This window comes from Misgurnus anguillicaudatus, chromosome 21 (assembly GCF_027580225.2).
Source record: "Misgurnus anguillicaudatus chromosome 21, ASM2758022v2, whole genome shotgun sequence".
Classification (NCBI taxonomy): Eukaryota; Metazoa; Chordata; class Actinopteri; order Cypriniformes; family Cobitidae; genus Misgurnus; species Misgurnus anguillicaudatus.
The window spans coordinates 14,980,001-14,992,426 of NC_073357.2; the positions used below are offsets into that span (position 1 = coordinate 14,980,001).

Below are 12,426 nucleotides of genomic sequence, written 5' to 3' on the forward strand. Positions count from 1 at the left end.
CCAAGTACTAACCAGGCGCGACCCTGCTTGGCTTCCGAGATCAGACGAGAGCGGGCGTGCTCAGGGTGGTGTGGCCGTAAGCGAGCGCTGACTCGATTCGAGAGCCACTTCAAGACTAATGTGGCAACGCCATGCCATCGGCGAACGCTTACAGAAAGGATGCATTTCTGGAAAAAAATTATATGAATAAATAATTAAATAATTAATTAAATGCTTACAGCACCTGGTATTCCCAGGCGGTCTCCCATCCAAGTACTAACCAGGCCCGACCCTGCTTGGCTTCCGAGATCAGACGAGAGCGGGCGTGCTCAGGGTGGTGTGGCCGTAAGCGAGCGCTGACTCGATTCGAGAGCCACTTCAAGACTAATGTGGCAACGCCATGCCATCGGCGAACGCTTACAGAAAGGATGCATTTCTGGGAAAAAATTATATAAATAAATAATTAAATAATTAATTAAATAAAGAATTAAATGCTTACAGCACCTGGTATTCCCAGGCGGTCTCCCATCCAAGTACTAACCAGGCCTGACCCTGCTTGGCTTCCGAGATCAGACGAGAGCGGGCGTGCTCAGGGTGGTGTGGCCGTAAGCGAGCGCTGACTCGATTCGAGAGCCACTTCAAGACTAATGTGGCAACGCCATGCCATCGGCGAACGCTTACAGAAAGGGGGCGCGTGAGACCCCGGGGAAAATACTTTTTCAGGAAGTGATTTTTTTGCACCGTCACTTAAAGACATTACACCCCAAACACGCTGAAAAGCCGCTTGAGTTTTTTAATATTAATTATTGATTATATTTAATTTAATTTTTCAGTATCAAATGGTCAAAAAATATACTGTAAATAAGGATTGATTTTTTATTTCAGGCAAATTGATGCATTTTAAGTCTTTTCTGTTACAGACTAAAAAACAATGTTAATAAAGTTATTCTTTGTTGTAAGTTGATTGATATTTCTTTTTTTTGTGTTTTCATTAATGTTAATAAGGATACAATGCTTTGCAGATGTGTCATTTTATAGACAAATTATACTATTTACAGTCGCGGCGGAGAGTTGGGGGGGCGTGAAATGTTTACTTCTTCCTAGGGGGGGCGTGACAGAAAATAATTGAGAAGCACTGCCCTAACCCATCAATGCCCGGACTTTTGCTCCTATTCAGTTCGTTTATAGCTCTTTCTATTTCTCCTTCACTTATGTCCATGTCACAAATTTCTTTATCTTCCTTTTCTACTTTTGTTTCAATTATTTTATACAGTTCTTCACTTTCATCTAGCTCCCCTTCTGTTGTAAATAATTTCTCGTAATACCTTTTCATCTCTTCTAGTATTTCTGCATTGTTCGTTGCTTCTTCTCCATTTTCCTTTTTGACAGCTTTTATCATTTCAGCTTTTCCCTTCCTTTTTTCTAAGTTAAAGAAAAATTTTGTACATTTTTCGCCTTCCACTATATCGGGCTTTACTTCTTAAACGTGCTCCTTCATATTTTTCCTCTTCTAAATCTTTAAGTTTGCCTTCCAAATCTTTTATCTTTGTCATATCTTTCTCCTCCGGATTTAACTCATTTTCTAAGTTCTTTCTTGTTTCTTTTTCTTTATACCTTTTACATTTCTCTATCAATCTGCAAAAATGTATAGTGTGACTTTTAATTAAAAATTTTACATTCTCCCACCACATTCTTTTATCTTCTACATACATTTCATTCATTTTTTCCTTTTCTATCAGCTCTTTTATGTCTTGAACGTAGCTATCTCTTTTTAACACCTCAGCATTTAAAACCCACACCAGGGGCGGAGCGGGGGGGTGGCTTATGGGACTCAAGCCCCGAATGTTTTGTCAAAAGCCCCGAATCTTTTCAGATCTGTAAAATGAATTCATCCAGGACGCTAGGTGGCGGCACTCAGCTTTAACTCTCCGGTCCCCCACTCAACTGAAAATGAATAAGAGATGCGTGTTGAAGCAAAATAATGCTGCGTTCCAGGCAACCGGTAACCCGTGACTCACGAGTTCAAAACCACGACTCACGACTCTGAACTGGGAGTACATCGATCTAGTACGAGTTCACGGGTGGGAAGTCACGGGTTTGACTGCCGTTCCAGTGCACTTTCACCGGTAGAAGGTTGTAAAAACACGAGTTACAGGCTCCCTGGAACGCATAGGGTCGTGAGTCGTGGCCCCGAAGTCGTAACTCACGGGTCTAAAAGCCTGCCTGGAACGCAGCATAATATTCTGAATCTCCCCACAGTAAACGCATTTTCAAAGTGTCTTTATTATTACAGTGCCTTCGTTATTACTGTAAGTGTATATTTATAGTTATGTGATGTAAATACTGTTAAATAGCGTCAACTGATATATTATCTGCATGGCTAACGTCTAACTTACTGTGGTGCTCTGGTCTAGTCTGCCTCATTGGTCATTGGTAACGTTGTATTTAAAGTACATTTAATAACAGTGAATTAAAACTTTGAAAGAACTTGCTCATTGTTGCATATATACTTTTTATAGATGGATATACGATTTATATTTTTAAAGACGTCAGAAGTAAGAAGGTGAGAAAGTATATAGTTAGTTAGGTAGCTTATGTTTTGTCCATATGCATTTGAAATTCGCAATGATTTTACCTCAGAACTACATTGATAGACAGTTATAAAATGTGAATCCCCAATATCTTACATTAAAATATCCTTATGTGTGATAACTGTCAGTGCAAATAGGAAGAGAGGAGGGTGGAGAGAGATCACAGACAGACAGATAGACAGAAAGAGAGAGAAACGCTTTCATAAACAGGTGAGAAATTGTTCTGTCAATGAAGTCAAAAATTGTTATTCTTATGTAGCTTTATAGTTACTGGATTAGCCTTCAGCAAACATGTTTGCCTATTTTTGGATAAGAGAAGTTAAAGTATCATTGTCAAAATTTGTTATGTTGCAGTTTCAAAATGACAGTACCAGTGTTGGGTAAGTTACTCAAAAAAGTAATTAATTACTAGTTACTAATTACATCTTCAATCATGTAATTAAATTACTTTACAAATTACTCTCTCCAAAAAGTATTTAATTATTACTAATTACTTTCTAAATCCTATTTAGTACATGATACAAGGATAGGCTTGAAATGGCTCGAAGAAACAATATATAAAAGTACATCAATTATTCTGGTCCCACTTTAGGGTTCATTTCTCTCTATTAATTAACTATTAACTACTTTTGCCTCAATATACTCCAACTACTGCTTATTAATACTAAAGTAGTTGTTTATTTTAAGTATTTGTAGAAATGGGGAGGGTTAAGGATGTAGAATAAGGTTTTGCAGAATCAGGCATTAATATGTGTTATTTAAGTAGGCCTACTAAAAAACTGTCAACATCTCAGTAATATTAATGCTAATAATCAACCAGTTAATAGTGAGAATTGTAAACTAAAACCATGTTAAATCCACTATTTATTATAGTATACATAATTGTTCTACAGTCCATAGACAGTATTTAGTTACATCAGAAGTAACTGTAATTCGATTACAAGAAAAATAAGAGTAATCCCTTTCATTTCTTTTTCAAGTAATTAAATTAGAGTAACAAATTACTTAGTAACTAGTTACCCCAACACTGGACAATACAGAGAACACTTAGATTAAAAAATAGTTTATAAAGCTGCCGTAAATGGAGAAAAAATATCAATAGGGGACCAAGCTTTGAAACCCCTAAATTTGGGCCAAGATGATGCGATCTAACTCCCGTCTCCTGTCAGATTGAAGTGACTTCCTCACGGTAAAACAGGCGGAGTTGTGTGACGTTACATCCAGGTAGGCGTATTAAGGGCGGGGTTTTCTGAACCGCTGCGGTGCTATTGGCTTGACAATGCAAACGCGTCGTGATTTTGGCTACACAGCTGGAGGTCTGAGGCTATTGGCTCCGTGAGGCCCGTTTGAAGCCCTGGCTCGCACATGCCCGATAGTGCAAAAGCGGCTATTGGCTGAGCCTTTGCCATTCTGGTTATTCTTCTATCCATTTTGATGGGTGTCTTCCGTTTTCTTCCACGTCTTTCTGGTTTTGCTCTCCATTTTAAGGCATTGGAGATCATTTTAGCTGAACAGCCTATCATTTTTGCCACCTCTTTACAGGTTTTCCCCTCTCCAATCAACTTTTTAATCAAAGTACGCTGTTCTTCTGAACAATGTCTTGAACGACCCATTTTCCTCAGCGTTCAAATGCATGTTCAACAAGTGTTGGCTTCATCCTTAAATAGGGGCCACCTGATTCACACCTGTTTCTTCACAAAATTGATGACCTCAGTGATTGAATGCCACACTGCTATTTTTTTGAACACACCCCTTTCAACTAATTCAACTGATTGCCCAATTGCACAGCCTTAAGGGCGTGCATATCATGAATGCTGGGTCTCATTTGTTTTCTGAGAATCTACTGAACCTACTGGTAACTTGTTTGCCACGTAGCAATAAAAAAATATACTAAAAACCTTGATTATTCTGGTTAGTCACATTGTACTGCTATTATTTTGAACAATACTGTATAACTGGTTCGCTGGAAACTCCATGTTGCACTTAAGCTACACCATACAGAATAGCAGACCCGGTGCGTGATGGGTGCCAGAGGAGACTCCGCACATGACTCGTGTTGCATTTTGTAACTTTTACAAATCATTTTGTAGTTTGTGTAACTTTTTGGACACATTTGTTACTTTGGCCTAAATATAGTCTATAATAGGGATGTGCCCGAAGCCGAATACGTTATTCGGAAGGGCACGGATAATAGCTTCAAAACGAATAACGAATTCATTCGAATAACAGAGGAAAATATTTTGGTCAGACATAATCACGTGTTTACTGGAACAGCTCTAAATTATAAACCCCTTAAAGCACGAAAAATATGTGTGTGAAGGGAATGAGTTCAATCTATAAAATGAAATTTTCGGCGCATGCCTTATTTAGAAACGCGAGCTGTTTTGGAATTAGTTTAAAATCTTAAAAACGCTGCTAATATCAAAATTCTTCTAACCCAACTTTAAAAATGACCCTTTTAGTTTTTTTCTGTTTTATTTAATTAGACCAGAAAACTTTGATAAAATGCTGCACTCTGATAATAAAATATTCGTTAATAACTCCGTATCTCCGTGTGACTGGTAGATGATCTTTTAATTACTTCTAGTCGAAGCAAGCTTTATTGTCAATCTAGGTGAATATAAAATAAATAAGTAAATAGATAAAAATATGAAAATGTAACATTTTAAAAGCAAATTTAAACTGAAGATTACTATGACATGAATTGCAATTAACATAAAAATAAAGTAAGCAAATAACAACTGAAACATTTGAATTAAATCTTTCTAATTACATTATTGTTTAAAATCATGTTGCTGGTTTTGAACTAAATCAAAACTGATTTTTAATAGAGCATACTGTTATTTGAAAATTTAAACGAATATCTGATTATTTATTTATTTAGATGAAGATGATTTAGATGATGATATAATATTTCTGATAATATGGCATAGTTTTCTCCCCACCCAATGAGGCTAATAAAGTAATGATTAAAAAATATGCTTAATCAACGGCCCGGCCCGGCCAGAGGATAGTAGCAGAAAATAGAATTTTAGAATTAGAATTCTATAACTATACCCCCCCCCCCGCCGCCGCATCCGCAACCCAGCACCCCCTACCGAAAATATCTTCCCGTGCCTCTGCAAAAGTATGAATAAATGTTTCACTAACAGAACTGTGGTATACTAACAACTTAAATAAATGTGGTACCTTTAAAGTTTTTGCGTGTGAATGATGGTTGTTTGAGAACAGTCAGCCAGTCTCCTCAATGGTGATCCAAAATTATGCTGGATGCATTCGTGCTAACCTGGGAGAAAACACACAAATATGAATTACTTTTCCACTTACAGAACTAGGGATGTGCATTTATGTCATTTTTTCATTTAGATTAATCCATAGATCTGAAGAACGAGTACTCGATTAACTGGGGCGGGGCAATCAAAGGGGCGTACACGTCATGGTGAAAATATTTTTATTAAAAACACTGAAATAAAACTTAATTTTGAAGAAACTATGACAGAACAATGAACACATACTAGATTATTAATGAATTAAATGGTTTTAACAGAAACCTCTAATAGGAATAGCTGCGTGATGAAGTGAATCTAAAGAGTTAATAAGCATCAACCACTTTCTATATGACGCACTCTAAATATAGTAAGCCTTTATACAACATAAATGTACATTGTGCATCTATCTGCATAAAATGCTAGACTTCAACTAAGTTTTCAACTAAGTTATGTACAGAAAGTTTAACTCCCGTTGTGGATGTGCACCATAAACAGCGCCCTTTTAAACACGTCCAGTCAAAGCACAAGCTTCATAACATTAAGCAGCTTTAAGTCTTTTACTATTATTTTAGCGATTAGCTGTGGCGTGTCATCCCCTTACCTGTTCTCAGTCAAGATATAATGTTAATGCTCGTATGGCTCTCTGGTATCTTTTTACATTGATGTTTAAATATGAGATGATAACTGTCCCCTTACCTGTTCTCAGTCAATATGTAATGTTAATGCTCGTATGGCTCTCTGGTATTTTTTAACATTGATTTTTAAATATGAGATGATAACCATTAAACTTTTGACGGCGCTGTACTTTTGCACCTGACTGACTGTATTTCTGAAAATCAGGGCATCTTTTTAAACCATAATGCCTCAGTGATGTGAGGTGTGACCGGCTTCACAAGATCTAGGGGTTGCTGCGTGCACGGCGGGTGCGCGGAATTATATGTTTGTTTTTTAATCATGCATGGTAACGTTACTGATGTCATACGCCGGTCTGCATAGCTCAACACGACGTCAAACACGCATCTCCAGACCCAGCCTTTACTACCACATGCGCTTGTAATGCTAACCAGACATCCAATGCCGTCATATCCACAATAAATAAATAAATAAATAAAGCCGCATGATCATCGTTTTTGTGATCGATCATCGATGCCACGTTCGAGTACTTGTGCCCATCCCTATACAGAACTGTAGTATACTCACAACACAATAAATGTGATAACGTTACCTTTAAAAGGAGTGAATGGCCATCCGTCAGTCCTTACTGAGAGAAATTCTAATTTGCGCGGGAAACACTTGTGCTAAACAGTAAGAAAACATACACAAATATGAATTAATTTCCCAATGAAAGAACTGTGGTGTACTTAACATAACAAATGTGATAATGTTCCCTTTTTAAAGGTTTTATGAGTGAATGGCCGTCCGTCAGTCCTTACTGAGAGAAATTCAAACTTGCGCGGGACACACTTGTGCTAAACAGTAAGAAAACACACACAAATATGAATTAATTTCCAATTGAAAGAACTGTGGTGTTCTAAACATAATAAATGAACAAATAAATGGGGTAACGTTACCTTTAAAAGTTTTTTATGAGTAAGAATGATCGTTTGGTCGAGAACAGACAGCCAGTCAATTAGTCCTTACTGAGAGAGATTCAAACTTGCACGGGAAATGTTTTTGCTAAACAGTAAGAAACACACAAATATAAATACATTTTTTACAACTGTGGTGTACTCAAAACATAATAAATGAATGAATAAATGTGGTAACGTTACCTTTAAAAGGTCTTGAATGACCGTTTGGTTGAGAACAGACATACAGACAGTCAGTTAAAGTTAGTCCTTACTGAGAAAGAAACACACATAAATATGAATAAATTTTTCACTTACAGAACTGTGGTGTACTCAAAGCACACTAATCTGCTGATAAAAATGAGTCTGAGGTCAAATTGCTGTGTCAATGTCATGTTGTTTTATCGTATGTCCAACAATACACAAATTACTGTAACCGAGTCAGTATTAAAATGAAGAGTCACGACAAACAACATGTTTTTAAAGTTTAAAGATGCTTTAAAAAGGTTGAAAAGAGTTTGCAATGCTTTCCTGTTAGCTCTTCATATCTGTGTCCTGGCTGTTGCTTACTTATTTGGTTTAAGTTATGGTTAATCATTTGCAGTTTTTGAGTTCATATCACAGTTTTTATTAAGTGAAATTAACTTTAAAAAATAATAAGTTTAAAAAACTAATTTCGTTAAGTGACTTACACTGTTAGGTTTTACAGTGTATATACATAAAAATAAAACAAACAAGGCTGAGAAGAGGTTATGGGCTAAATAACCAAGGAGCACACATACTAATAAAAAGTATATGCTTTGGATAAAGCCGTCCACCTAATGCAGTAATTCTCAAAGTGTGGTCCGCCAAACCCCCCCAGTGGTCCGCCAAAAGATGACCTAAATTAGGCAAGTGTTCATACAATCGTCACTTATTTAGATTTTTAATGCACTTGCGAAACTGTGATATCAGTTCTTGCATTTTGTTTTAATAACATAAAAATGGATCGGTGGCTAAACCAAAGAGGAGTCAAAGATCAAGCGTCAACTGAAAGCAGCTAAAATCCACAGATCTATTAGTTTTGTAATGTACTAGTTTTTGTTTCATGTGTAAAATCCCTGTAATTTCAGTGATTTTGGACATTAAGGGGAACTTTTTTTTGCATTTTATTGTTACCATTGTTACAACCATAAACTCCATATACCCACCACCTCAGTTTTAAACTAATGGCTCTTTGGAATGACATTAAGTGGGACCTAGGCTGTTACAGTATGTTTAATTGCAGTTTTTTTCACATGTGCAGTTTGTTGTTCATATTAAGCTGCAACTCATTTCACATTTACTTTTTCAAATGAAATAAAATTCATATAGTAATTTCTGAACATAGCATTGCATTTGTGTTTTAAAAATTAGTTTTTGACTTAAAACAGTTGCATATTAAACTTAAATTTAGCTTATCCTTCCTATTTTGTTGTTTTTTGGGGGGCGTGTTAGAGTTGGATTCTGTTAGGTGGTCCTCAGAAAAATATTGGAAGATGAAGTGGTCCTTGGGCAGAAAAAGTTTGAGAAACACTGACCTAATGCATACATGTTTCCACCTGGGTGGTCCACCTGGGGTTACATCATGTGTATAATATTTATGCATTTGGAGACGGGTGATTCTCACGAAAACTTGGTTTTAAATTTCAAACACGCTGCCTTAGAAGTGTGTCCGAAAGTCTTTCTCTGAGCTACCTTCATTCCTCCGAAGTCATTTCCTCATGAGGCAGCGAGGCAACGAGTCACTGCCTTGAGTTTTCGGACGCAGCATATATCTTGTCTTTGTGTTTGGGGTCCTGGCAGTACCATGTTTTATGTGGGAAATGCGTGGTTTTAGTATTGAATTATTCTGACCACGCATTTCCCGGGTCTCGTCACTTTTTACCCGCTCCCTTACATGTCTTTGATTTCAGCTGTGTCCCTCATTAGTTCTCCCTATTTATTAGGGGTCAAGCCACGAAGTGGCGTAGACACCTATTGTTTCTGTTAGTTTTCTTATTATTATTTATCTTCCTCGTTCTTCCACCCAAAAGTCAATGGCAGCCCATAGAACCGTACGTAGGAAAGTTATGAAATTTGGCACACATGTAGAGGACAGTCTCAGAAGTTACTATAGCAACAAAGGTGTGTCTGACTCAAACCCTCTAGCGCCACCAACAGTCCAAAAATCCACTAATGTTCATGCTCATAACTTCTGACCCGTGAGTCCTAGAAACTAAATTCTTGTTTCCACTGAATCCTTTGCTCATGATGATTCAATTGCACACATTGATGTCATTTGTGTCATGCAAATCTTTCCGCCATTTTGAATTTTCCGTAAAACCTACTTTTTCGAACTCCTCCTAGAGCGTTCGTCCGATTTGCATGTCCTTTGGTATGTAGCATCTAGAGACACCAAAGACAAAAAGTTATCAAAAGCTTTTTGATAGACCAATGCATTCTCGTATAAATTGACAACATATATGGCGGCGAGCACGCCAAAACGGACGTGAGGCCGTATCTTCGCAAAACTTTATTGTATTGACACGAAACTTGGTATATGTCATTACAGTCATGACCTGAGGGTGCCTGCAACGTTTCGTCACAGCGCCACCTAGTGGTCACGAGATTCGAAAAATGCCTATTTTTGCTTATAACTACTTCAAACTTGAGTCTAAAATCATGAAGGTGGTTTTGTTAGGTTCCTTGAGGCATGCCAAGTCAAACGATACCAAACGGTTTTCGGTCGGCCATTTTGGGTGTCGGCCATTTTGAATTTTCTCATTAAGTTCAGTATTTCACAAACAGAATGGCGTATCGCTACGAAATTTGGCATGGTTCATCAGTGACATGTTCTGAGCGCACTTATAAATCTTTAGGACGGCGCCACCTAGTGGTCAGGATATGTAAATAAATTGTTTAAAATCTTTATATCATTTGATTAAATTGCCACTATGACATAAGACTTCACTCTATTGATTCCTTGGCTCATGCTGAGTCCGACTGTACCAAATATGTCTGAGTCAAACCTACTTCCTGTCGGCCATTTTGAATTATATTGAACACCTACTTTTTCGAACTCCTCCTAGAGCGCTCGTGTGATTGGCTTGATTTTTGGTATGCATCATCTAGAGACACTCCAGACAAAAAGTTATCAAAAGCTTTTCGGTAGACCTATCCGTTGTCGTATCACGCATCAAAGAATGAGAGGGCGAGCACGCCAAAATGTGTTTGAGCCTGTATCTTCGCAAAACTTTTGCGTATTAATATGAGACTTGGTATATGTCATAACAGTGATGACCTGAGGGTGCATGCAACATTTCATCACACTGCCCCCTACTGGTCACGAGATATAAAAAAAATCTTTTTTTGCTTATATCTACTGCAAACTTGAATGTAAAATTATGAGATTGGTCTTGTTAGATTTCGTGAGGCATGCCGAGTCAAACGATACCAAATGGTTTTTGGTCGGCCATTTTGTGTGTCGGCCATTTTGAATTTTTTCTTTAAGTTCAAGTATTTCAGAAACGCCATTGCGTATTGTTATGAAACTTGGTATGGTTCATCAGCAACATGTTCTTGGAGAACCTGTAAACTTTTTGGCGCCCCCTAGTGGTCAAGAGATTTGAAGCTATATCTCTGCATCTCTTTATCGTATTTACAACAAATTTGGTGGGTGTCATCACAATCAAGGCCTGAGTTACAATTTATTGTTTGGTCAGTGCCCCCTAGTGGTCAAGTCATTTAAGGCTATATCTCTGTATCGGTTTATCGTATTTACACTAAATTTGGTATGTGTCATCACAGTCATGACCTGAGGCACCATCTATTGTTTCGGCACAGCGCCACCTAGTGGTCTCAAGATACAAAAAAATTGCTTTTTTTTCATAAAACTAATGCAAACTTAGATCTTAAATCATGACAGTCATCACGTATGAATCAATTTTTGCCATGTTTGGCTTGACCCCGGTATCGCTGCTTGCAGCTATATTTAGGGGTCAAGCCCCGAAGGGGCGTAGAACCCTATTGTTATTGTTAGTTTTCTTATTATTATTATTTATCTTCCTCGTTCTTCCGCCGAAAGTCAATGGCAGCCCATAGAACCGTACATAGGAAAGTTATGAAATTTGGCACACATGTAGAGGACAGTCTCAGAAGTTACTATAGCAACATTGGTGTGTCTGACTCAAACCCTCTAGCGCCACCAACAGTCCAAAAATCCACTTATGTTCATGCTCATAACTTCTGACCCATGAGTCCTAGAAACTAAATTCTTGTTTCCTCTGAATCCTTGGCTCATGATGATTCAAATGCACACATTGATGTCATTTGTGTCATGCACATCTTTCCGCCATTTTGAATTTTCCGTAAAACATACTTTTTCGAACTCCTCCTAGACCGTTTGTCCGATTTGCATGTCCTTTGGTATGTAGCATCTAGAGACACCCAAGACAAAAAGTTATCAAAAGCTTTTTGATAGACCAATGCGTTCTCATATAAATTGACAACATATATGGCGGCGAGCACGCCAAAATGGACGTGAGGCCTTATCTTCGCAAAACTTTATTGTATCGACACGAAACTTGGTATATGTCATAACAGTCATGACCTGAGGGTGCCTGCAACGTTTCGTCACAGCGCCACCTAGTGGTCACGAGATTCGAAAAATGCCTATTTTCGCTTATAACTACTTCAAACTTGAGTCTAAAATCATGAAGGTGGTCTTGTTAGATTCCTTGAGGCATGCCGAGTCTAACGATACCAAACGGTTTTCGGTCGGCCATTTTGGGTGTCGGCCATTTTGAATTTTCTCATTAAGTTCAGTATTTCTCAAACAGAATGGCGTATCGCTACGAAATTTGGCATGGTTCATCAGTGACATGTTCTGAGCGCACCTATAAATCTTTAGGACGGCGCCACCTAGTGGTCAAGATATGTAATTTTTTTTTAAAAATCTTTATATCATTTGATTAAATTGCCACTATGACATTAGACTTCACTCTATTGATTCCTTGGCTC

At 37.7% G+C, this 12,426-nt stretch overlaps 1 protein-coding gene, 3 long non-coding RNA genes, 2 other non-coding genes and 1 pseudogene across 6 annotated transcripts in view; 2 read left to right on the plus strand and 5 right to left on the minus strand.

Moving 5' to 3' along the window:
- LOC129456111 (5S ribosomal RNA) overlaps positions 1-82 on the minus strand; it is a 119-nt pseudogene extending 37 nt beyond the window's left edge.
- LOC141353161 (uncharacterized) overlaps positions 1-5,929 on the minus strand; it is a 76,004-nt gene extending 70,075 nt beyond the window's left edge. Inside the window, exon 1 of the long non-coding RNA XR_012360185.1 lies at positions 5,760-5,929. This is a non-coding gene — a long non-coding RNA (uncharacterized lncRNA). The remainder of the gene's footprint in view (positions 1-5,759) is intronic.
- LOC129447580 (uncharacterized) overlaps positions 1-12,426 on the plus strand; it is a 253,528-nt gene that overhangs the window by 95,492 nt on the left and 145,610 nt on the right. The window lies entirely within an intron of this gene.
- LOC129416409 (5S ribosomal RNA) lies at positions 212-330 on the minus strand. Its single transcript, XR_008635337.2, has one exon. It is a non-coding gene; the product is annotated as a 5S ribosomal RNA (ribosomal RNA).
- On the minus strand, positions 472-590 carry LOC129456108 (5S ribosomal RNA). The gene has a single exon (XR_008648671.2). It is a non-coding gene; the product is annotated as a 5S ribosomal RNA (ribosomal RNA).
- Positions 2,212-3,529, plus strand: LOC141353030 (uncharacterized). Its single transcript, XR_012360073.1, has 3 exons — positions 2,212-2,412; positions 2,499-2,542; positions 2,699-3,529. It is a non-coding gene; the product is annotated as an uncharacterized lncRNA (long non-coding RNA).
- LOC141353334 (uncharacterized) lies at positions 7,221-7,840 on the minus strand. Its single transcript, XR_012360383.1, has 3 exons — positions 7,612-7,840; positions 7,411-7,516; positions 7,221-7,308 (listed from the first exon to the last, which is right to left on the minus strand). It is a non-coding gene; the product is annotated as an uncharacterized lncRNA (long non-coding RNA).